Source organism: Giraffa tippelskirchi, chromosome X, assembly GCF_054371585.1.
Source record: "Giraffa tippelskirchi isolate mGirTip1 chromosome X, T2T-mGirTip1v1.2.pri, whole genome shotgun sequence".
In the NCBI taxonomy this organism is placed as follows: Eukaryota; Metazoa; Chordata; class Mammalia; order Artiodactyla; family Giraffidae; genus Giraffa; species Giraffa tippelskirchi.
The window spans coordinates 21,237,824-21,262,201 of NC_137289.1; the positions used below are offsets into that span (position 1 = coordinate 21,237,824).

The following is a 24,378-nucleotide window of genomic DNA, read 5'->3' on the forward strand; positions in this document are numbered from 1 at the left end:
ACTCCATGGACATGAGTTGGAGCAAGCTCTGGGAGTTGGTGATGGAAAGGAAAGCCTGGCGTGCTGCAGTCCGTGGGGTTGCAAAGAGTTGGACACGACTGAGCTACTGAACTGAACTCTAGCTAAGGCCATTTATGAGATGGAAAATACTTGTTTTTTTCCAATTATATATGATGATAGTATGAGACAAAGTCACGTGTGCCATCTGATTGGAATTGATAGCCATGTAAGAGTGTATGATTACAAGTAGGGCATTGTCTGCATTCAGTCATGGGAAGTATCTGGGTCATCCTAGAGCTTCACCAAATGGCTTCTTCAACTCAACACACAAAGCCTAGAATATGAAGACTCCAGCAAATTGGGGAAGTGTGTGTGTTATTCCCTCAGTTGTGCCCGACTCTTTGGACCCCACGGACTCTTTAGACCCACCAGGCTCCTCTTGTCCATTGAATTCTCCAGGCCAGAATACTGGAGTGCATAGCCAGGACCTTTTCCAGGGAATCTTCCTGACCCAAGGATCAAACCTGGGTCTCCTGCATTGCAGGCGGATGCTTTACCATCTGAGTGAGACAAGATAATAAACATGTGGCTTGTTGCCTAGGTTTGGCAAGTCCTTAGGTATAGTCATTTTCTTTTGTGTCATACGCATGGATGCCAGAGGTTTGCCACTTGATGCCTCCAAACAGTTTGATAGTTTGAAAAAATGCTGGAGATAAAAAAATAAAAGACGTGATCAAGTAAAAATTGAAATCTGGAAAACAGAAGATGAGTGATAAAGTTGGGTAGCTTTGTCCAATGGAAACCAAAAAGAAAATGTAGAAATATAACCAGGTTTCTCTGAATTGAGTCAAATACAAGTCAGCCATATTTCCTGGTGTCTGTCTGTTTATGGTGTTTTTTTCAGGTTCAAAGGGCAGATGCAGAAGAATGGTTGAAACAAGATGTCTCTCTTCTGGGACAGCACTGCCATCGTGCGGAAACAGTTTGATCAGGCCAAAGCTGTGAGCTGCTCTTCCTTGCGAGGCCTAGCAGTGGAGGCCGGTCAGATCAACTTAGGAACAACAGAACCTGAACTCAAGCCTGGCCCTCAACCTTTTCTGTGTGATCTGGCAGGATCGGTGGACAGTCAGGTTCTAGGCTTAGTATCTGATCAGTGAGGGCCCAGGACCAAGGAGCCCTCCAGCTGCTGCCAGGAAGTCCAGTCACAGGAAGGAGGTAAGCGGGGCCTCAGTTTCCTAACATTTGTGGTGGGCCTTAGAGCCAAGCACTGAAAATGGGGGCACTTGTCTTGTGAATCTGCCCTTTGTAGGGCCTGGGCCCATTGTGACAGGAGTGACAGAGTGCAATGGACTGGCCTAATGCCAAGTACCTTAAATAGGTGATGCCATTGACGAAGTTGAGGGTGACCAAAAGTCTAAATAAAGTACCATGGCTTGGAGCAAGAAGGACCTGTATGGAAGGAATGGGAATACACTGACTTGCTGGTTTGAGTCAGAATATTTTCTAGGAGCCTGCAGATGCTCAAGTGGATGAAAATCACAAATGTAGTGGAAGGCCTACATTGTCTGAACCCACCCACCAGCTGCGAACTTCTGTGTCTTTGCAGGTTCACTCTAAAGCCCAGGGTCAATACCTTTGTCCTGACCTGACGCTGATGTTATCTCAGTTCTTGCAGGGGAGCGGGGCAAAGACCTGGCTTTGGGGTTGGTGTGTGCTAAGTCTCTTGAGTCATGTCAGACTCTGTGCGACGCTATGGACTGCAGCCTGCCAGGGAGGATAGCATTATTTCCTTCCTGTGCTTTAAGATGGAAAGCAAACTGCTGTACTTTACTTTATTTTGGGGGACTCCAAAATCACTGCAGATGGTGACTGCAGCCATGGAATTAAAAGACGCTTGCTCCTTGGAAGTAAAGCTATGACCAACCTAGACAGCATATTAAAAAACAGAGACATTTCTTTGCCAACAAAGGTCCGTCTGGTCAAAGCAATGGTTTTTCTGGCAGGCATGCATGGATGTGAGAGTTGGAATATAAGGACAGGTGAGCATCAAAGCATTGATGCTTTTGAGCTGTGGTGTGGCAGGAGACTCTTGAGAGTCCCTTGGACTGCACAGAGATCCAACCAGTCCATCCTAAAGGAAATCTACCCCGAATATACATTGGAGGGACTGATGCTGAAGCTGAAACTCCTATATTTTGGTCGTCTGATACGAAGAACTGACTCACTTGACAAGACCTTGATAGCGGGAAAGACTGAAAGTGGGAAGAGAAGGGGATGACAGAGGATGAGATGGGTGGATGGCATCACTGACTCCATGGACATGAGTTGGAGCAAGCTCTGGGAGTTGGTGATGGAAAGGAAAGCCTGGCGTGCTGCAGTCCGTGGGGTTGCAAAGAGTTGGACACGACTGAGCTACTGAACTGAACTCTAGCTAAGGCCATTTATGAGATGGAAAATACTTGTTTTTTTCCAATTATATATGATGATAGTATGAGACAAAGTCACGTGTGCCATCTGATTGGAATTGATAGCCATGTAAGAGTGTATGATTACAAGTAGGGCATTGTCTGCATTCAGTCATGGGAAGTATCTGGGTCATCCTAGAGCTTCACCAATTGGCTTCTTCAACTCAACACACAAAGCCTAGAATATGAAGACTCCAGCAAATTTGGGAAGTGTGTGTGTTATTCCCTCAGTTGTGCCTGACTCTTTGGACCCCACGGACTCTTTAGACCCACCAGGCTCCTCTTGTCCATTGAATTCTCCAGGCCAGAATACTGGAGTGCATAGCCAGGACCTTTTCCAGGGAATCTTCCTGACCCAAGGATCAAACCTGGGTCTCCTGCATTGCAGGCGGATGCTTTACCATCTGAGTGAGACAAGATAATAAACATGTGGCTTGTTGCCTAGGTTTGGCAAGTCCTTAGGTATAGTCATTTTCTTTTGTGTCATACGCATGGATGCCAGAGGTTTGCCACTTGATGCCTCCAAACAGTTTGATAGTTTGAAAAAATGCTGGAGATAAAAAAATAAAAGACGTGATCAAGTAAAAATTGAAATCTGGAAAACAGAAGATGAGTGATAAAGTTGGGTAGCTTTGTCCAATGGAAACCAAAAAGAAAATGTAGAAATATAACCAGGTTTCTCTGAATTGAGTCAAATACAAGTCAGCCATATTTCCTGGTGTCTGTCTGTTTATGGTGTTTTTTTCAGGTTCAAAGGGCAGATGCAGAAGAATGGTTGAAACAAGATGTCTCTCTTCTGGGACAGCACTGCCATCGTGCGGAAACAGTTTGATCAGGCCAAAGGTGTGAGCTGCTCTTCCTTGCGAGGCCTAGCAGTGGAGGCCGGTCAGATCAACTTAGGAACAACAGAACCTGAACTCAAGCCTGGCCCTCAACCTTTTCTGTGTGATCTGGCAGGATCGGTGGACAGTCAGGTTCTAGGCTTAGTATCTGATCAGTGAGGGCCCAGGACCAAGGAGCCCTCCAGCTGCTGCCAGGAAGTCCAGTCACAGGAAGGAGGTAAGCGGGGCCTCAGTTTCCTAACATTGTGGTGGGCCTTAGAGCCAAGCACTGAAAATGGGGGCACTTGTCTTGTGAATCTGCCCTTTGTAGGGCCTGGGCCCATTGTGACAGGAGTGACAGAGTGCAATGGACTGGCCTAATGCCAAGTACCTTAAATAGGTGATGCCATTGACGAAGTTGAGGGTGACCAAAAGTCTAAATAAAGTACCATGGCTTGGAGCAAGAAGGACCTGTATGGAAGGAATGGGAAAACACTGACTTGCTGGTTTGAGTCAGAATATTTTCTAGGAGCCTGCAGATGCTCAAGTGGATGAAAATCACAAATGTAGTGGAAGGCCTACATTGTCTGAACCCACCCACCAGCTGCGAACTTCTGTGTCTTTGCAGGTTCACTCTAAAGCCCAGGGTCAATACCTTTGTCCTGACCTGACGCTGATGTTATCTCAGTTCTTGCAGGGGAGCGGGGCAAAGACCTGGCTTTGGGGTTGGTGTGTGCTAAGTCTCTTGAGTCATGTCAGACTCTGTGCGACGCTATGGACTGCAGCCTGCCAGGGAGGATAGCATTATTTCCTTCCTGTGCTTTAAGATGGAAAGCAAACTGCTGTACTTTACTTTATTTTGGGGGACTCCAAAATCACTGCAGATGGTGACTGCAGCCATGGAATTAAAAGACGCTTGCTCCTTGGAAGTAAAGCTATGAGCAACCTAGACAGCATATTAAAAAACAGAGACATTTCTTTGCCAACAAAGGTCCGTCTGGTCAAAGCAATGGTTTTTCTGGCAGGCATGCATGGATGTGAGAGTTGGAATATAAGGACAGGTGAGCATCAAAGCATTGATGCTTTTGAGCTGTGGTGTGGCAGGAGACTCTTGAGAGTCCCTTGGACTGCACAGAGATCCAACCAGTCCATCCTAAAGGAAATCTACCCCGAATATACATTGGAGGGACTGATGCTGAAGCTGAAACTCCTATATTTTGGTCGTCTGATACGAAGAACTGACTCACTTGACAAGACCTTGATAGCGCGAAAGACTGAAAGTGGGAAGAGAAGGGGATGACAGAGGATGAGATGGGTGGATGGCATCACTGACTCCATGGACATGAGTTGGAGCAAGCTCTGGGAGTTGGTGATGGAAAGGAAAGCCTGGCGTGCTGCAGTCCGTGGGGTTGCAAAGAGTTGGACACGACTGAGCTACTGAACTGAACTCTAGCTAAGGCCATTTATGAGATGGAAAATACTTGTTTTTTTCCAATTATATATGATGATAGTATGAGACAAAGTCACGTGTGCCATCTGATTGGAATTGATAGCCATGTAAGAGTGTATGATTACAAGTAGGGCATTGTCTGCATTCAGTCATGGGAAGTATCTGGGTCATCCTAGAGCTTCACCAAATGGCTTCTTCAACTCAACACACAAAGCCTAGAATATGAAGACTCCAGCAAATTGGGGAAGTGTGTGTGTTATTCCCTCAGTTGTGCCCGACTCTTTGGACCCCACGGACTCTTTAGACCCACCAGGCTCCTCTTGTCCATTGAATTCTCCAGGCCAGAATACTGGAGTGCATAGCCAGGACCTTTTCCAGGGAATCTTCCTGACCCAAGGATCAAACCTGGGTCTCCTGCATTGCAGGCGGATGCTTTACCATCTGAGTGAGACAAGATAATAAACATGTGGCTTGTTGCCTAGGTTTGGCAAGTCCTTAGGTATAGTCATTTTCTTTTGTGTCATACACATGGATGCCAGAGGTTTGCCACTTGATGCCTCCAAACAGTTTGATAGTTTGAAAAAATGCTGGAGATAAAAAAATAAAAGACGTGATCAAGTAAAAATTGAAATCTGGAAAACAGAAGATGAGTGATAAAGTTGGGTAGCTTTGTCCAATGGAAACCAAAAAGAAAATGTAGAAATATAACCAGGTTTCTCTGAATTGAGTCAAATACAAGTCAGCCATATTTCCTGGTGTCTGTCTGTTTATGGTGTTTTTTTCAGGTTCAAAGGGCAGATGCAGAAGAATGGTTGAAACAAGATGTCTCTCTTCTGGGACAGCACTGCCATCGTGCGGAAACAGTTTGATCAGGCCAAAGCTGTGAGCTGCTCTTCCTTGTGAGGCCTAGCAGTGGAGGCCGGTCAGATCAACTTAGGAACAACAGAACCTGAACTCAAGCCTGGCCCTCAACCTTTTCTGTGTGATCTGGCAGGATCGGTGGACAGTCAGGTTCTAGGCTTAGTATCTGATCAGTGAGGGCCCAGGACCAAGGAGCCCTCCAGCTGCTGCCAGGAAGTCCAGTCACAGGAAGGAGGTAAGCGGGGCCTCAGTTTCCTAACATTGTGGTGGGCCTTAGAGCCAAGCACTGAAAATGGGGGCACTTGTCTTGTGAATCTGCCCTTTGTAGGGCCTGGGCCCATTGTGACAGGAGTGACAGAGTGCAATGGACTGGCCTAATGCCAAGTACCTTAAATAGGTGATGCCATTGACGAAGTTGAGGGTGACCAAAAGTCTAAATAAAGTACCATGGCTTGGAGCAAGAAGGACCTGTATGGAAGGAATGGGAAAACACTGACTTGCTGGTTTGAGTCAGAATATTTTCTAGGAGCCTGCAGATGCTCAAGTGGATGAAAATCACAAATGTAGTGGAAGGCCTACATTGTCTGAACCCACCCACCAGCTGCGAACTTCTGTGTCTTTGCAGGTTCACTCTAAAGCCCAGGGTCAATACCTTTGTCCTGACCTGACGCTGATGTTATCTCAGTTCTTGCAGGGGAGCGGGGCAAAGACCTGGCTTTGGGGTTGGTGTGTGCTAAGTCTCTTGAGTCATGTCAGACTCTGTGCGACGCTATGGACTGCAGCCTGCCAGGGAGGATAGCATTATTTCCTTCCTGTGCTTTAAGATGGAAAGCAAACTGCTGTACTTTACTTTATTTTGGAGAACTCCAAAATCACTGCAGATGGTGACTGCAGCCATGGAATTAAAAGACGCTTGCTCCTTGGAAGTAAAGCTATGAGCAACCTAGACAGCATATTAAAAAACAGAGACATTTCTTTGCCAACAAAGGTCCGTCTGGTCAAAGCAATGGTTTTTCTGGCAGGCATGCATGGATGTGAGAGTTGGAATATAAGGACAGGTGAGCATCAAAGCATTGATGCTTTTGAGCTGTGGTGTGGCAGGAGACTCTTGAGAGTCCCTTGGACTGCACAGAGATCCAACCAGTCCATCCTAAAGGAAATCTACCCCGAATATACATTGGAGGGACTGATGCTGAAGCTGAAACTCCTATATTTTGGTCGTCTGATACGAAGAACTGACTCACTTGACAAGACCTTGATAGCGCGAAAGACTGAAAGTGGGAAGAGAAGGGGATGACAGAGGATGAGATGGGTGGATGGCATCACTGACTCCATGGACATGAGTTGGAGCAAGCTCTGGGAGTTGGTGATGGAAAGGAAAGCCTGGCGTGCTGCAGTCCGTGGGGTTGCAAAGAGTTGGACACGACTGAGCTACTGAACTGAACTCTAGCTAAGGCCATTTATGAGATGGAAAATACTTGTTTTTTTCCAATTATATATGATGATAGTATGAGACAAAGTCACGTGTGCCATCTGATTGGAATTGATAGCCATGTAAGAGTGTATGATTACAAGTAGGGCATTGTCTGCATTCAGTCATGGGAAGTATCTGGGTCATCCTAGAGCTTCACCAAATGGCTTCTTCAACTCAACACACAAAGCCTAGAATATGAAGACTCCAGCAAATTGGGGAAGTGTGTGTGTTATTCCCTCAGTTGTGCCCGACTCTTTGGACCCCACGGACTCTTTAGACCCACCAGGCTCCTCTTGTCCATTGAATTCTCCAGGCCAGAATACTGGAGTGCATAGCCAGGACCTTTTCCAGGGAATCTTCCTGACCCAAGGATCAAACCTGGGTCTCCTGCATTGCAGGCGGATGCTTTACCATCTGAGTGAGACAAGATAATAAACATGTGGCTTGTTGCCTAGGTTTGGCAAGTCCTTAGGTATAGTCATTTTCTTTTGTGTCATACACATGGATGCCAGAGGTTTGCCACTTGATGCCTCCAAACAGTTTGATAGTTTGAAAAAATGCTGGAGATAAAAAAATAAAAGACGTGATCAAGTAAAAATTGAAATCTGGAAAACAGAAGATGAGTGATAAAGTTGGGTAGCTTTGTCCAATGGAAACCAAAAAGAAAATGTAGAAATATAACCAGGTTTCTCTGAATTGAGTCAAATACAAGTCAGCCATATTTCCTGGTGTCTGTCTGTTTATGGTGTTTTTTTCAGGTTCAAAGGGCAGATGCAGAAGAATGGTTGAAACAAGATGTCTCTCTTCTGGGACAACACTGCCATCGTGCGGAAACAGTTTGATCAGGCCAAAGCTGTGAGCTGCTCTTCCTTGCGAGGCCTAGCAGTGGAGGCCGGTCGGATCAACTTAGGAGCAACAGAACCTGAACTCAAGCCTGGCCTCTCAACCTTTTCTCTGTGATCTGGCAGGATCGGTGGACAGTCAGGTTCTAGGCTTAGTATCTGATCAGTGAGGGCCCAGGACCAAGGAGCCCTCCAGCTGCTGCCAGGAAGCCCAGTCACAGGAAGGAGGTAAGCGGGGCCTCAGTTTCCTAACATTGTGGTGGGAGTTAGAGCCAAGCACTGAAAATGGGGGCACTTGTCTTGTGAATCTGCCCTTTGTAGGGCCTGGGCCCATTGTGACAGGAGTGACAGAGTGCAATGGACTGGCCTAATGCCAAGTACCTTAAATAGGTGATGCCATTGACGAAGTTGAGGGTGACCAAAAGTCTAAATAAAGTACCATGGCTTGGAGCAAGAAGGACCTGTATGGAAGGAGTGGCAATACACTGACCTGCTGGTTTGAGTCAGAATATTTTCTAGGAGCCTGCAGATGCTCAAGTGGATGAAAATCACAAATGTAGTGGAAGGCCTACATTGTCTGAACCCACCCACCAGCTGCGAACTGCTGTGTCTTTGCAGGTTCACTCTAACGCCCAGGGTCAATACCTTTGTCCTGACCTGACGCTGATGTTATCTCAGTTCTTGCAGGGGAGCGGGGCAAAGACCTGGCTTTGGGGTTGGTGTGTGCTAAGTCTCTTGAGTCATGTCAGACTCTGTGCGACGCTATGGACTGCAGCCTGCCAGGGAGGATAGCATTATTTCCTTTCTGTGCTTTAAGATGGAAAGCAAACTGCTGTACTTTACTTTATTTTGGGGGACTCCAAAATCACTGCAGATGGTGACTGCAGCCATGAAATTAAAAGACGCTTGCTCCTTGGAAGTAAAGCTATGAGCAACCTAGACAGCATATTAAAAAACAGAGACATTTCTTTGCCAACAAAGGTCCGTCTGGTCAAAGCAATGGTTTTTCTGGCAGGCATGCATGGATGTGAGAGTTGGAATATAAGGACAGGTGAGCATCAAAGCATTGATGCTTTTGAGCTGTGGTGTGGCAGGAGACTCTTGAGAGTCCCTTGGACTGCACAGAGATCCAACCAGTCCATCCTAAAGGAAATCTACCCCGAATATACATTGGAGGGACTGATGCTGAAGCTGAAACTCCTATATTTTGGTCGTCTGATACGAAGAACTGACTCACTTGACAAGACCTTGATAGCGGGAAAGACTGAAAGTGGGAAGAGTAGGGGATGACAGAGGATGAGATGGGTGGATGGCATCACTGACTCCATGGACATGAGTTGGAGCAAGCTCTGGGAGTTGGTGATGGAAAGGAAAGCCTGGCGTGCTGCAGTCCGTGGGGTTGCAAAGAGTTGGACACGACTGAGCTACTGAACTGAACTCTAGCTAAGGCCATTTATGAGATGGAAAATACTTGTTTTTTTCCAATTATATATGATGATAGTATGAGACAAAGTCACGTGTGCCATCTGATTGGAATTGATAGCCATGTAAGAGTGTATGATTACAAGTAGGGCATTGTCTGCATTCAGTCATGGGAAGTATCTGGTCATCCTAGAGCTTCACCAAATGGCTTCTTCAACTCAACACACAAAGCCTAGAATATGAAGACTCCAGCAAATTGGGGAAGTGTGTGTGTTATTCCCTCAGTTGTGCCCGACTCTTTGGACCCCACGGACTCTTTAGACCCACCAGGCTCCTCTTGTCCATTGAATTCTCCAGGCCAGAATACTGGAGTGCATAGCCAGGACCTTTTCCAGGGAATCTTCCTGACCCAAGGATCAAACCTGGGTCTCCTGCATTGCAGGCGGATGCTTTACCATCTGAGTGAGACAAGATAATAAACATGTGGCTTGTTGCCTAGGTTTGGCAAGTCCTTAGGTATAGTCATTTTCTTTTGTGTCATACGCATGGATGCCAGAGGTTTGCCACTTGATGCCTCCAAACAGTTTGATAGTTTGAAAAAATGCTGGAGATAAAAAAATAAAAGACGTGATCAAGTAAAAATTGAAATCTGGAAAACAGAAGATGAGTGATAAAGTTGGGTAGCTTTGTCCAATGGAAACCAAAAAGAAAATGTAGAAATATAACCAGGTTTCTCTGAATTGAGTCAAATACAAGTCAGCCATATTTCCTGGTGTCTGTCTGTTTATGGTGTTTTTTTCAGGTTCAAAGGGCAGATGCAGAAGAATGGTTGAAACAAGATGTCTCTCTTCTGGGACAGCACTGCCATCGTGCGGAAACAGTTTGATCAGGCCAAAGCTGTGAGCTGCTCTTCCTTGCGAGGCCTAGCAGTGGAGGCCGGTCAGATCAACTTAGGAACAACAGAACCTGAACTCAAGCCTGGCCCTCAACCTTTTCTGTGTGATCTGGCAGGATCGGTGGACAGTCAGGTTCTAGGCTTAGTATCTGATCAGTGAGGGCCCAGGACCAAGGAGCCCTCCAGCTGCTGCCAGGAAGTCCAGTCACAGGAAGGAGGTAAGCGGGGCCTCAGTTTCCTAACATTGTGGTGGGCCTTAGAGCCAAGCACTGAAAATGGGGGCACTTGTCTTGTGAATCTGCCCTTTGTAGGGCCTGGGCCCATTGTGACAGGAGTGACAGAGTGCAATGGACTGGCCTAATGCCAAGTACCTTAAATAGGTGATGCCATTGACGAAGTTGAGGGTGACCAAAAGTCTAAATAAAGTACCATGGCTTGGAGCAAGAAGGACCTGTATGGAAGGAATGGGAAAACACTGACTTGCTGGTTTGAGTCAGAATATTTTCTAGGAGCCTGCAGATGCTCAAGTGGATGAAAATCACAAATGTAGTGGAAGGCCTACATTGTCTGAACCCACCCACCAGCTGCGAACTTCTGTGTCTTTGCAGGTTCACTCTAAAGCCCAGGGTCAATACCTTTGTCCTGACCTGACGCTGATGTTATCTCAGTTCTTGCAGGGGAGCGGGGCAAAGACCTGGCTTTGGGGTTGGTGTGTGCTAAGTCTCTTGAGTCATGTCAGACTCTGTGCGACGCTATGGACTCCAGCCTGCCAGGGAGGATAGCATTATTTCCTTCCTGTGCTTTAAGATGGAAAGCAAACTGCTGTACTTTACTTTATTTTGGAGAACTCCAAAATCACTGCAGATGGTGACTGCAGCCATGGAATTAAAAGACGCTTGCTCCTTGGAAGTAAAGCTATGAGCAACCTAGACAGCATATTAAAAAACAGAGACATTTCTTTGCCAACAAAGGTCCGTCTGGTCAAAGCAATGGTTTTTCTGGCAGGCATGCATGGATGTGAGAGTTGGAATATAAGGACAGGTGAGCATCAAAGCATTGATGCTTTTGAGCTGTGGTGTGGCAGGAGACTCTTGAGAGTCCCTTGGACTGCACAGAGATCCAACCAGTCCATCCTAAAGGAAATCTACCCCGAATATACATTGGAGGGACTGATGCTGAAGCTGAAACTCCTATATTTTGGTCGTCTGATACGAAGAACTGACTCACTTGACAAGACCTTGATAGCGGGAAAGACTGAAAGTGGGAAGAGAAGGGGATGACAGAGGATGAGATGGGTGGATGGCATCACTGACTCCATGGACATGAGTTGGAGCAAGCTCTGGGAGTTGGTGATGGAAAGGAAAGCCTGGCGTGCTGCAGTCCGTGGGGTTGCAAAGAGTTGGACACGACTGAGCTACTGAACTGAACTCTAGCTAAGGCCATTTATGAGATGGAAAATACTTGTTTTTTTCCAATTATATATGATGATAGTATGAGACAAAGTCACGTGTGCCATCTGATTGGAATTGATAGCCATGTAAGAGTGTATGATTACAAGTAGGGCATTGTCTGCATTCAGTCATGGGAAGTATCTGGATCATCCTAGAGCTTCACCAAATGGCTTCTTCAACTCAACACACAAAGCCTAGAATATGAAGACTCCAGCAAATTGGGGAAGTGTGTGTGTTATTCCCTCAGTTGTGCCTGACTCTTTGGACCCCACGGACTCTTTAGACCCACCAGGCTCCTCTTGTCCATTGAATTCTCCAGGCCAGAATACTGGAGTGCATAGCCAGGACCTTTTCCAGGGAATCTTCCTGACCCGTGGATCAAACCTGGGTCTGCTGCATTGCAGGCGGATGCTTTACCATCTGAGTGAGACAAGATAATAAACATGTGGCCTGTTGCCTAGATTTGGCAAGTCCTTTGGTATAGTCATTTTCTTTTGTGTCATACGCATGGATGCCAGAGGTTTGCCACTTGATGCCTCCAAACAGTTTGATAGTTTGAAAAAATGCTGGAGATAAAAAAAAAAAAGAGGGGATCAAGTAAAAATTGAAATCTGGAAAACAGAAGATGAGTGATAAAGTTGGGTACCTTTGTCCAATGGAAATCAAAAAGAAAATGTAGAAATATAACCAGGTTTCTTTGAATTGAGTCAAATACAAGTCAGCCATATTTCCTGGTGTCTGTCTGTTTATGGTGTTTTTTTCAGGTTCAAAGGGCAGAGGCAGAAGAATGGTTGAAACAAGATGTCTCTCTTCTGGGACAGCACTGCCATCGTGCGGAAACAGTTTGATCAGGCCAAAGCTGTGAGCTGCTCTTCCTTGCGAGGCCTAGCAGTGGAGGCCGGTCAGATCAACTTAGGAACAACAGAACCTGAACTCAAGCCTGGCCCTCAACCTTTTCTGTGTGATCTGGCAGGATCGGTGGACAGTCAGGTTCTAGGCTTAGTATCTGATCAGTGAGGGCCCAGGACCAAGGAGCCCTCCAGCTGCTGCCAGGAAGTCCAGTCACAGGAAGGAGGTAAGCGGGGCCTCAGTTTCCTAACATTGTGGTGGGCCTTAGAGCCAAGCACTGAAAATGGGGGCACTTGTCTTGTGAATCTGCCCTTTGTAGGGCCTGGGCCCATTGTGACAGGAGTGACAGAGTGCAATGGACTGGCCTAATGCCAAGTACCTTAAATAGGTGATGCCATTGACGAAGTTGAGGGTGACCAAAAGTCTAAATAAAGTACCATGGCTTGGAGCAAGAAGGACCTGTATGGAAGGAGTGGGAATACACTGACTTGCTGGTTTGAGTCAGAATATTTTCTAGGAGCCTGCAGATGCTCAAGTGCATGAAAATCACAAATGTAGTGGAAGGCCTACATTGTCTGAACCCACCCACCAGCTGCGAACTTCTGTGTCTTTGCAGGTTCACTCTAAAGCCCAGGGTCAATACCTTTGTCCTGACCTGACGCTGATGTTATCTCAGTTCTTGCAGGGGAGCGGGGCAAAGACCTGGCTTTGGGGTTGGTGTGTGCTAAGTCTCTTGAGTCATGTCAGACTCTGTGCGACGCTATGGACTGCAGCCTGCCAGGGAGGATAGCATTATTTCCTTCCTGTGCTTTAAGATGGAAAGCAAACTGCTGTACTTTACTTTATTTTGGGGGACTCCAAAATCACTGCAGATGGTGACTGCAGCCATGGAATTAAAAGACGCTTGCTCCTTGGAAGTAAAGCTATGAGCAACCTAGACAGCATATTAAAAAACAGAGACATTTCTTTGCCAACAAAGGTCCGTCTGGTCAAAGCAATGGTTTTTCTGGCAGGCATGCATGGATGTGAGAGTTGGAATATAAGGACAGGTGAGCATCAAAGCATTGATGCTTTTGAGCTGTGGTGTGGCAGGAGACTCTTGAGAGTCCCTTGGACTTCACAGAGATCCAACCAGTCCATCCTAAAGGAAATCTACCCCGAATATACATTGGAGGGACTCATGCTGAAGCTGAAACTCCTATATTTTGGTCGTCTGATACGAAGAACTGACTCACTTGACAAGACCTTGATAGCGGGAAAGACTGAAAGTGGGAAGAGAAGGGGATGACAGAGGATGAGATGGGTGGATGGCATCACTGACTCCATGGACATGAGTTGGAGCAAGCTCTGGGAGTTGGTGATGGAAAGGAAAGCCTGGCGTGCTGCAGTCCGTGGGGTTGCAAAGAGTTGGACACGACTGAGCTACTGAACTGAACTCTAGCTAAGGCCATTTATGAGATGGAAAATACTTGTTTTTTTCCAATTATATATGATGATAGTATGAGACAAAGTCACGTGTGCCATCTGATTGGAATTGATAGCCATGTAAGAGTGTATGATTACAAGTAGGGCATTGTCTGCATTCAGTCATGGGAAGTATCTGGATCATCCTAGAGCTTCACCAAATGGCTTCTTCAACTCAACACACAAAGCCTAGAATATGAAGACTCCAGGAAATTTGGGAAGTGTGTGTGTTATTCCCTGAGTTGTGCCCGACTCTTTGGACCCCACGGACTCTTTAGACCCACCAGGCTCCTCTTGTCCATTGAATTCTCCAGGCCAGAATACTGGAGTGCATAGCCAGGACCTTTTCCAGGGAATCTTCCTGACCCAAGGATCAAACCTGGGTCTCCTGCATTGCAGGCGGATGCTTTACCATCTGAGTGAGACAAGATAATAAACATGTGGCTTGTTGCCTAGGTTTGGCAAGTCCTTAGGTATAGTCATTTTCTTTTGTGTCATACGCATGGATGCCAGAGTTTTGCCACTTGATGCCTCCAAACAGTTTGATAGTTTGAAAAAATGCTGGAGATAAAAAAAAAAAAGAAGGGATCAAGTAAAAATTGAAATCTGGAAAACAGAAGATGAGTGATAAAGTTGGGTACCTTTGTCCAATGGAAACCAAAAAGAAAATGTAGAAATATAACCAGGTTTCTCTGAATTGAGTCAAATACAAGTCAGCCATATTTCCTGGTGTCTGTCTGTTTATGCTGTCTTTTTCAGGTTCAAAGGGCAGAGGCAGAAGAATGGTTGAAACAAGATGTCTCTCTTCTGGGACAGCACTGCCATCGTGCGGAAACAGTTTGATCAGGCCAAAGCTGTGAGCTGCTCTTCCTTGCGAGGCCTAGCAGTGGAGGCCGGTCAGATCAACTTAGGAACAACAGAACCTGAACTCAAGCCTGGCCCTCAACCTTTTCTGTGTGATCTGGCAGGATCGGTGGACAGTCAGGTTCTAGGCTTAGTATCTGATCAGTGAGGGCCCAGGACCAAGGAGCCCTCCAGCTGCTGCCAGGAAGTCCAGTCACAGGAAGGAGGTAAGCGGGGCCTCAGTTTCCTAACATTGTGGTGGGCCTTAGAGCCAAGCACTGAAAATGGGGGCACTTGTCTTGTGAATCTGCCCTTTGTAGGGCCTGGGCCCATTGTGACAGGAGTGACAGAGTGCAATGGACTGGCCTAATGCCAAGTACCTTAAATAGGTGATGCCATTGACGAAGTTGAGGGTGACCAAAAGTCTAAATAAAGTACCATGGCTTGGAGCAAGAAGGACCTGTATGGAAGGAGTGGGAATACACTGACTTGCTGGTTTGAGTCAGAATATTTTCTAGGAGCCTGCAGATGCTCAAGTGGATGAAAATCACAAATGTAGTGGAAGGCCTACATTGTCTGAACCCACCCACCAGCTGCGAACTTCTGTGTCTTTGCAGGTTCACTCTAAAGCCCAGGGTCAATACCTTTGTCCTGACCTGACGCTGATGTTATCTCAGTTCTTGCAGGGGAGCGGGGCAAAGACCTGGCTTTGGGGTTGGTGTGTGCTAAGTCTCTTGAGTCATGTCAGACTCTGTGCGACGCTATGGACTGCAGCCTGCCAGGGAGGATAGCATTATTTCCTTCCTGTGCTTTAAGATGGAAAGCAAACTGCTGTACTTTACTTTATTTTGGGGGACTCCAAAATCACTGCAGATGGTGACTGCAGCCATGGAATTAAAAGACGCTTGCTCCTTGGAAGTAAAGCTATGAGCAACCTAGACAGCATATTAAAAAACAGAGACATTTCTTTGCCAACAAAGGTCCGTCTGGTCAAAGCAATGGTTTTTCTGGCAGGCATGCATGGATGTGAGAGTTGGAATATAAGGACAGGTGAGCATCAAAGCATTGATGCTTTTGAGCTGTGGTGTGGCAGGAGACTCTTGAGAGTCCCTTGGACTGCACAGAGATCCAACCAGTCCATCCTAAAGGAAATCTACCCCGAATATACATTGGAGGGACTCATGCTGAAGCTGAAACTCCTATATTTTGGTCGTCTGATACGAAGAACTGACTCACTTGACAAGACCTTGATAGCGGGAAAGACTGAAAGTGGGAAGAGAAGGGGATGACAGAGGATGAGATGGGTGGATGGCATCACTGACTCCATGGACATGAGTTGGAGCAAGCTCTGGGAGTTGGTGATGGAAAGGAAAGCCTGGCGTGCTGCAGTCCGTGGGGTTGCAAAGAGTTGGACACGACTGAGCTACTGAACTGAACTCTAGCTAAGGCCATTTATGAGATGGAAAATACTTGTTTTTTTCCAATTATATATGATGACAGTATGAGACAAAGTCACGTGTGCCATCTGATTGGAATTGATAGCCATGTAAGAGTGTATGATTACAAGTAGGGCATTGTCTGCATTCAGTCATGGGAAGTATCTGGATCATCCTAGAGCTTCACCAAATGGCTTCTTCAACTCAACACACAAAGCCTAGAATATGAAGACTCCAGGAAATTTGGGAAGTGTGTGTGTTATTCCCTCAGTTGTGCCTGACTCTTTGGACCCCACGGACTCTTTAGACCCACCAGGCTCCTCTTGTCCATTGAATTCTCCAGGCCAGAATACTGGAGTGCATAGCCAGGACCTTTTCCAGGGAATCTTCCTGACCCGTGGATCAAACCTGGGTCTCTTGCATTGCAGGCGGATGCTTTACCATCTGAGTGAGACAAGATAATAAACATGTGGCCTGTTGCCTAGATTTGGCAAGTCCTTAGGTATAGTCAATTTCTTTTGTGTCTTACGCATGGATGCCAGAGGTTTGCCACTTGATGCCTCCAAACAGTTTGATAGTTTGAAAAAATGCTGGAGATAAAAAAAAAAAAGAAGGGATCAAGTAAAAATTGAAATCTGCAAAACAGAAGATGAGTGATAAAGTTGGGTACCTTTGTCCAATGGAAACCAAAAAGAAAATGTAGAAATATAACCAGGTTTCTCTGAATTGAGTCAAATACAAGTCAGCCATATTTCCTGGTGTCTGTCTGTTTATGGTGTCTTTTTCAGGTTCAAAGGGCAGAGGCAGAAGAATGGTTGAAACAAGATGTCTCTCTTCTGGGACAGCACTGCCATCGTGCGGAAACAGTTTGATCAGGCCAAAGCTGTGAGCTGCTCTTCCTTGCGAGGCCTAGCAGTGGAGGCCGGTCAGATCAACTTAGGAACAACAGAACCTGAACTCAAGCCTGGCCCTCAACCTTTTCTGTGTGATCTGGCAGGATCGGTGGACAGTCAGGTTCTAGGCTTAGTATCTGATCAGTGAGGGCCCAGGACCACGGAGCCCTCCAGCTGCTGCCAGGAAGTCCAGTCACAGGAAGGAGGTAAGCGGGGCCTCAGTTTCCTAACATTGTGGTGGGCCTTAGAGCCAAGCACTGAAAATGGGGGCACTTGTCTTGTGAATCTGCCCTTTGTAGGGCCTGGGCCCATTGTGACAGGAGTGACAGAGTGCAATGGACTGGCCTAATGCCAAGTACCTTAAATAGGTGATGCCATTGACGAAGTTGAGGGTGACCAAAAGTCTAAATAAAGTACCATGGCTTGGAGCAAGAAGGACCTGTATGGAAGGAATGGGAATACACTGACTTGCTGGTTTGAGTCAGAATATTTTCTAGGAGCCTGCAGATGCTCAAGTGGATGAAAATCACAAATGTAGTGGAAGGCCTACATTGTCTGAACCCACCCACCAGCTGCGAACTTCTGTGTCTTTGCAGGTTCACTCTAAAGCCCAGGGTCAATACCTTTGTCCTGACCTGACGCTGATGTTATCTCAGTTCTTGCAGGGGAGCGGGTCAAAGACCTGGCTTTGGGGTTGGTGTGTGCTAAGTCTCTTGAGTCATGTCAGACTCTGTGCGACGCTATGGACTGCAGCCTGCCAGGGAGGATAGCATTATTTCCTTCCTGTGCTTTAAGATGGAAAGCAAACTGCTGTACTTTACTTTATTTTGGGGGACTCCAAAATCACTGCAGATGGTGACTGCAGCCATGGAATTAAAAGACGCTTGCTCCTTGGAAGTAAAGCTATGACCAACCTAGACAGCATATTAAAAAACAGAGACATTTCTTTGCCAACAAAGGTCCGTCTGGTCAAAGCAATGGTTTTTCTGGCAGGCATGCATGGATGTGAGAGTTGGAATATAGGGACAGGTGAGCATCAAAGCATTGATGCTTTTGAGCTGTGGTGTGGCAGGAGACTCTTGAGAGTCCCTTGGACTGCACAGAGATCCAACCAGTCCATCCTAAAGGAAATCTACCCCGAATATACATTGGAGGGACTGATGCTGAAGGTGAAACTCCTATATTTTGGTCGTCTGATACGAAGAACTGACTCACTTGACAAGACCTTGATAGCGGGAAAGACTGAAAGTGGGAAGAGAAGGGGATGACAGAGGATGAGATGGGTGGATGGCATCACTGACTCCATGGACATGAGTTGGAGCAAGCTCTGGGAGTTGGTGATGGAAAGGAAAGCCTGGCGTGCTGCAGTCCGTGGGGTTGCAAAGAGTTGGACACGACTGAGCTACTGAACTGAACTCTAGCTAAGGCCATTTATGAGATGGAAAATACTTGTTTTTTTCCAATTATATATGATGATAGTATGAGACAAAGTCACGTGTGCCATCTGATTGGAATTGATAGCCATGTAAGAGTGTATGATTACAAGTAGGGCATTGTCTGCATTCAGTCATGGGAAGTATCTGGATCATCCTAGAGCTTCACCAAATGGCTTCTTCAACTCAACACACAAAGCCTAGAATATGAAGACTCCAGGAAATATGGGAAGTGTGTGTGTTATTCCCTGAGTTGTGCCCGACTCTTTGGACCCCACGGACTCTTTAGACCCACCAGGCTCCTCTTGTCCATTGAATTCTCCAGGCCAGAATACTGGAGTGCATAGCCAGGACCTTTTCCAGGGAATCTTCCTGACCCAAGGATCAAACCTGGGTCTCCTGCATTGCAGGCGGATGCTTTACCATCTGAGTGAGACAAGATAATAAACATGTGGCTTGTTGCCTAGGTTTGGCAAGTCCTTAGGTATAGTCATTTTCTTTTGTGTCATACGCATGGATGCCAGAGGTTTGCCACTTGATGCCTCCAAACAGTTTGATAGTTTGAAAAAATGGTGGAGATAAAAAAAAAAAAGAAGGGATCAAGTAAAAATTGAAATCTGGAAAAGAGAAGATGAGTGATAAAGTTGGGTACCTTTGTCCAATGGAAACCAAAAAGAAAATGTAGAAATATAACCAGGTTTCTCTGAATTGAGTCAAATACAAGTCAGCCATATTTCCTGGTGTCTGTCTGTTTATGGTGTCTTTTTCAGGTTCAAAGGGCAGAGGCAGAAGAATGGTTGAAACAAGATGTCTCTCTTCTGGGACAGCACTGCCATCGTGCGGAAACAGTTTGATCAGGCCAAAGCTGTGAGCTGCTCTTCCTTGCGAGGCCTAGCAGTGGAGGCCGGTCAGATCAACTTAGGAACAACAGAACCTGAACTCAAGCCTGGCCCTCAACCTTTTCTGTGTGATCTGGCAGGATCGGTGGACAGTCAGGTTCTAGGCTTAGTATCTGATCAGTGAGGGCCCAGGACCAAGGAGCCCTCCAGCTGCTGCCAGGAAGTCCAGTCACAGGAAGGAGGTAAGCGGGGCCTCAGTTTCCTAACATTGTGGTGGGCCTTAGAGCCAAGCACTGAAAATGGGGGCACTTGTCTTGTGAATCTGCCCTTTGTAGGGCCTGGGCCCATTGTGACAGGAGTGACAGAGTGCAATGGACTGGCCTAATGCCAAGTACCTTAAATAGGTGATGCCATTGACGAAGTTGAGGGTGACCAAAAGTCTAAATAAAGTACCATGGCTTGGAGCAAGAAGGACCTGTATGGAAGGAGTGGGAATACACTGACTTGCTGGTTTGAGTCAGAATATTTTCTAGGAGCCTGCAGATGCTCAAGTGGATGAAAATCACAAATGTAGTGGAAGGCCTACATTGTCTGAACCCACCCACCAGCTGCGAACTTCTGTGTCTTTGCAGGTTCACTCTAAAGCCCAGGGTCAATACCTTTGTCCTGACCTGACGCTGATGTTATCTCAGTTCTTGCAGGGGAGCGGGGCAAAGACCTGGCTTTGGGGTTGGTGTGTGCTAAGTCTCTTGAGTCATGTCAGACTCTGTGCGACGCTATGGACTGCAGCCTGCCAGGGAGGATAGCATTATTTCCTTCCTGTGCTTTAAGATGGAAAGCAAACTGCTGTACTTTACTTTATTTTGGGGGACTCCAAAATCACTGCAGATGGTGACTGCAGCCATGAAATTAAAAGACGCTTGCTCCTTGGAAGTAAAGCTATGAGCAACCTAGACAGCATATTAAAAAACAGAGACATTTCTTTGCCAACAAAGGTCCGTCTGGTCAAAGCAATGGTTTTTCTGGCAGGCATGCATGGATGTGAGAGTTGGAATATAAGGACAGGTGAGCATCAAAGCATTGATGCTTTTGAGCTGTGGTGTGGCAGGAGACTCTTGAGAGTCCCTTGGACTTCACAGAGATCCAACCAGTCCATCCTAAAGGAAATCTACCCCGAATATACATTGGAGGGACTCATGCTGAAGCTGAAACTCCTATATTTTGGTCGTCTGATACGAAGAACTGACTCACTTGACAAGACCTTGATAGCGGGAAAGACTGAAAGTGGGAAGAGAAGGGGATGACAGAGGATTAGATGGGTGGATGGCATCACTGACTCCATGGACATGAGTTGGAGCAAGCTCTGGGAGTTGGTGATGGAAAGGAAAGCCTGGCGTGCTGCAGTCCGTGGGGTTGCAAAGAGTTGGACACGACTGAGCTACTGAACTGAACTCTAGCTAAGGCCATTTATGAGATGGAAAATACTTGTTTTTTTCCAATTATATATGATGATAGTATGAGACAAAGTCACGTGTGCCATCTGATTGGAATTGATAGCCATGTAAGAGTGTATGATTACAAGTAGGGCATTGTCTGCATTCAGTCATGGGAAGTATCTGGATCATCCTAGAGCTTCACCAAATGGCTTCTTCAACTCAACACACAAAGCCTAGAATATGAAGACTCCAGGAAATTTGGGAAGTGTGTGTGTTATTCCCTGAGTTGTGCCCGACTCTTTGGACCCCACGGACTCTTTAGACCCACCAGGCTCCTCTTGTCCATTGAATTCTCCAGGCCAGAATACTGGAGTGCATAGCCAGGACCTTTTCCAGGGAATCTTCCTGACCCAAGGATCAAACCTGGGTCTCCTGCATTGCAGGCGGATGCTTTACCATCTGAGTGAGACAAGATAATAAACATGTGGCTTGTTGCCTAGGTTTGGCAAGTCCTTAGGTATAGTCATTTTCTTTTGTGTCATACGCATGGATGCCAGAGGTTTGCCACTTGATGCCTCCAAAGAGTTTGATAGTTTGAAAAAATGCTGGAGATAAAAAAAAAAAAAGAAGGGATCAAGTAAAAATTGAAATCTGGAAAACAGAAGATGAGTGATAAAGTTGGGTACCTTTGTCCAATGGAAACCAAAAAGAAAATGTAGAAATATAACCAGGTTTCTCTGAATTGAGTCAAATACAAGTCAGCCATATTTCCTGGTGTCTGTCTGTTTATGGTGTCTTTTTCAGGTTCAAAGGGCAGAGGCAGAAGAATGGTTGAAACAAGATGTCTCTCTTCTGGGACAGCACTGCCATCGTGCGGAAACAGTTTGATCAGGCTAAAGGTGTGAGCTGCTCTTCCTTGCGAGGCCTAGCAGTGGAGGCCGGTCAGATCAACTTAGGAACAACAGAACCTGAACTGAAGCCTGGCCCTCAACCTTTTCTGTGTGATCTGGCAGGATCGGTGGACAGTCAGGTTCTAGGCTTAGTATCTGATCAGTGAGGGCCCAGGACCAAGGAGCCCTCCAGCTGCTGCCAGGAAGTCCAGTCACAGGAAGGAGGTAAGCGGGGCCTCAGTTTCCTAACATTGTGGTGGGCCTTAGAGCCAAGCACTGAAAATGGGGGCACTTGTCTTGTGAATCTGCCCTTTGTAGGGCCTGGGCCCATTGTGACAGGAGTGACAGAGTGCAATGGACTGGCCTAATGCCAAGTACCTTAAATAGGTGATGCCATTGACGAAGTTGAGGGTGACCAAAAGTCTAAATAAAGTACCATGGCTTGGAGCGAGAAGGACCTGTATGGAAGGAATGGGAATACACTGACTTGCTGGTTTGAGTCAGAATATTTTCTAGGAGCCTGCAGATGCTCAAGTGGATGAAAATCACAAATGTAGTGGAAGGCCTACATTGTCTGAACCCACCCACCAGCTGCGAACTTCTGTGTCTTTGCAGGTTCACTCTAAAGCCCAGGGTCAATACCTTTGTCCTGACCTGACGCTGATGTTATCTCAGTTCTTGCAGGGGAGCGGGGCAAAGACCTGGCTTTGGGGTTGGTGTGTGCTAAGTCTCTTGAGTCATGTCAGACTCTGTGCGACGCTATGGACTGCAGCCTGCCAGGGAGGATAGCATTATTTCCTTCCTGTGCTTTAAGATGGAAAGCAAACTGCTGTACTTTACTTTATTTTGGGGGACTCCAAAATCACTGCAGATGGTGACTGCAGCCATGGAATTAAAAGACGCTTGCTCCTTGGAAGTAAAGCTATGAGCAACCTAGACAGCATATTAAAAAACAGAGACATTTCTTTGCCAACAAAGGTCCGTCTGGTCAAAGCAATGGTTTTTCTGGCAGGCATGCATGGATGTGAGAGTTGGAATATAAGGACAGGTGAGCATCAAAGCATTGATGCTTTTGAGCTGTGGTGTGGCAGGAGACTCTTGAGAGTCCCTTGGACTGCACAGAGATCCAACCAGTCCATCCTAAAGGAAATCTACCCCGAATATACATTGGAGGGACTGATGCTGAAGCTGAAACTCCTATATTTTGGTCGTCTGATACGAAGAACTGACTCACTTGACAAGACCTTGATAGCGGGAAAGACTGAAAGTGGGAAGAGAAGGGGATGACAGAGGATGAGATGGGTGGATGGCATCACTGACTCCATGGACATGAGTTGGAGCAAGCTCTGGGAGTTGGTGATGGAAAGGAAAGCCTGGCGTGCTGCAGTCCCTGGGGTTGCAAAGAGTTGGACACGACTGAGCTACTGAACTGAACTCTAGCTAAGGCCATTTATGAGATGGAAAATACTTGTTTTTTTCCAATTATATATGATGATAGTATGAGACAAAGTCACGTGTGCCATCTGATTGGAATTGATAGCCATGTAAGAGTGTATGATTACAAGTAGGGCATTGTCTGCATTCAGTCATGAGAAGTATCTGGGTCATCCTAGAGCTTCACCAAATGGCTTCTTCAACTCAACACACAAAGCCTAGAATATGAAGACTCCAGCAAATTTGGGAAGTGTGTGTGTTATTCCCTCAGTTGTGCCTGACTCTTTGGACCCCACGGACTCTTTAGACCCACCAGGCTCCTCTTGTCCATTGAATTCTCCAGGCCAGAATACTGGAGTGCATAGCCAGGACCTTTTCCAGGGAATCTTCCTGACCCGTGGATCAAACCTGGGTCTCCTGCATTGCAGGCGGATGCTTTACCATCTGAGTGAGACAAGATAATAAACATGTGGCCTGTTGCCTAGATTTGGCAAGTCCTTAGGTATAGTCAATTTCTTTTGTGTCTTACGCATGGATGCCAGAGGTTTGCCACTTGATGCCTCCAAACAGTTTGATAGTTTGAAAAAATGCTGGAGATAAAAAAAAAAAAAGAAGGGATCAAGTAAAAATTGAAATCTGGAAAACAGAAGATGAGTGATAAAGTTGGGTACCTTTGTCCAATGGAAACCAAAAAGAAAATGTAGAAATATAACCAGGTTTCTCTGAATTGAGTCAAATACAAGTCAGCCATATTTCCTGGTGTCTGTCTGTTTATGGTGTCTTTTTCAGGTTCAAAGGGCAGAGGCAGAAGAATGGTTGAAACAAGATGTCTCTCTTCTGGGACAGCACTGCCATCGTGCGGAAACAGTTTGATCAGGCCAAAGCTGTGAGCTGCTCTTCCTTGCGAGGCCTAGCAGTGGAGGCCGGTCGGATCAACTTAGGAACAACAGAAGCTGAACTCAAGCCTGGCCTCTCACCCTTTTCTGTGTGATCTGGCAGGATCGGTGGACAGTCAGGTTCTAGGCTTAGTATCTGATCAGTGAGTGCCCAGGACCACCGAGCCCTCCAGCTGCTGCCAGGAAGTCCAGTCACAGGAAGGAGGTAAGCGGGGCCTCAGTTTCCTAACATTGTGGTGGGCCTTAGAGCCAAGCACTGAAAATGGGGGCACTTGTCTTGTGAA

General features: G+C 46.4%; 1 long non-coding RNA gene across 1 annotated transcript in view; it reads left to right on the forward strand.

The window, feature by feature from the left end:
- Positions 1-24,378, forward strand: part of LOC145536975 (uncharacterized) — a 411,144-nt gene that overhangs the window by 73,098 nt on the left and 313,668 nt on the right. The window contains exons 33-43 of the long non-coding RNA XR_014076109.1: positions 905-1,215; positions 3,214-3,524; positions 5,522-5,832; positions 7,830-8,141; positions 10,138-10,448; positions 12,446-12,756; positions 14,754-15,064; positions 17,062-17,372; positions 19,370-19,680; positions 21,679-21,989; positions 23,988-24,299. This is a non-coding gene — a long non-coding RNA (uncharacterized LOC145536975). The remainder of the gene's footprint in view (positions 1-904; positions 1,216-3,213; positions 3,525-5,521; positions 5,833-7,829; positions 8,142-10,137; positions 10,449-12,445; positions 12,757-14,753; positions 15,065-17,061; positions 17,373-19,369; positions 19,681-21,678; positions 21,990-23,987; positions 24,300-24,378) is intronic.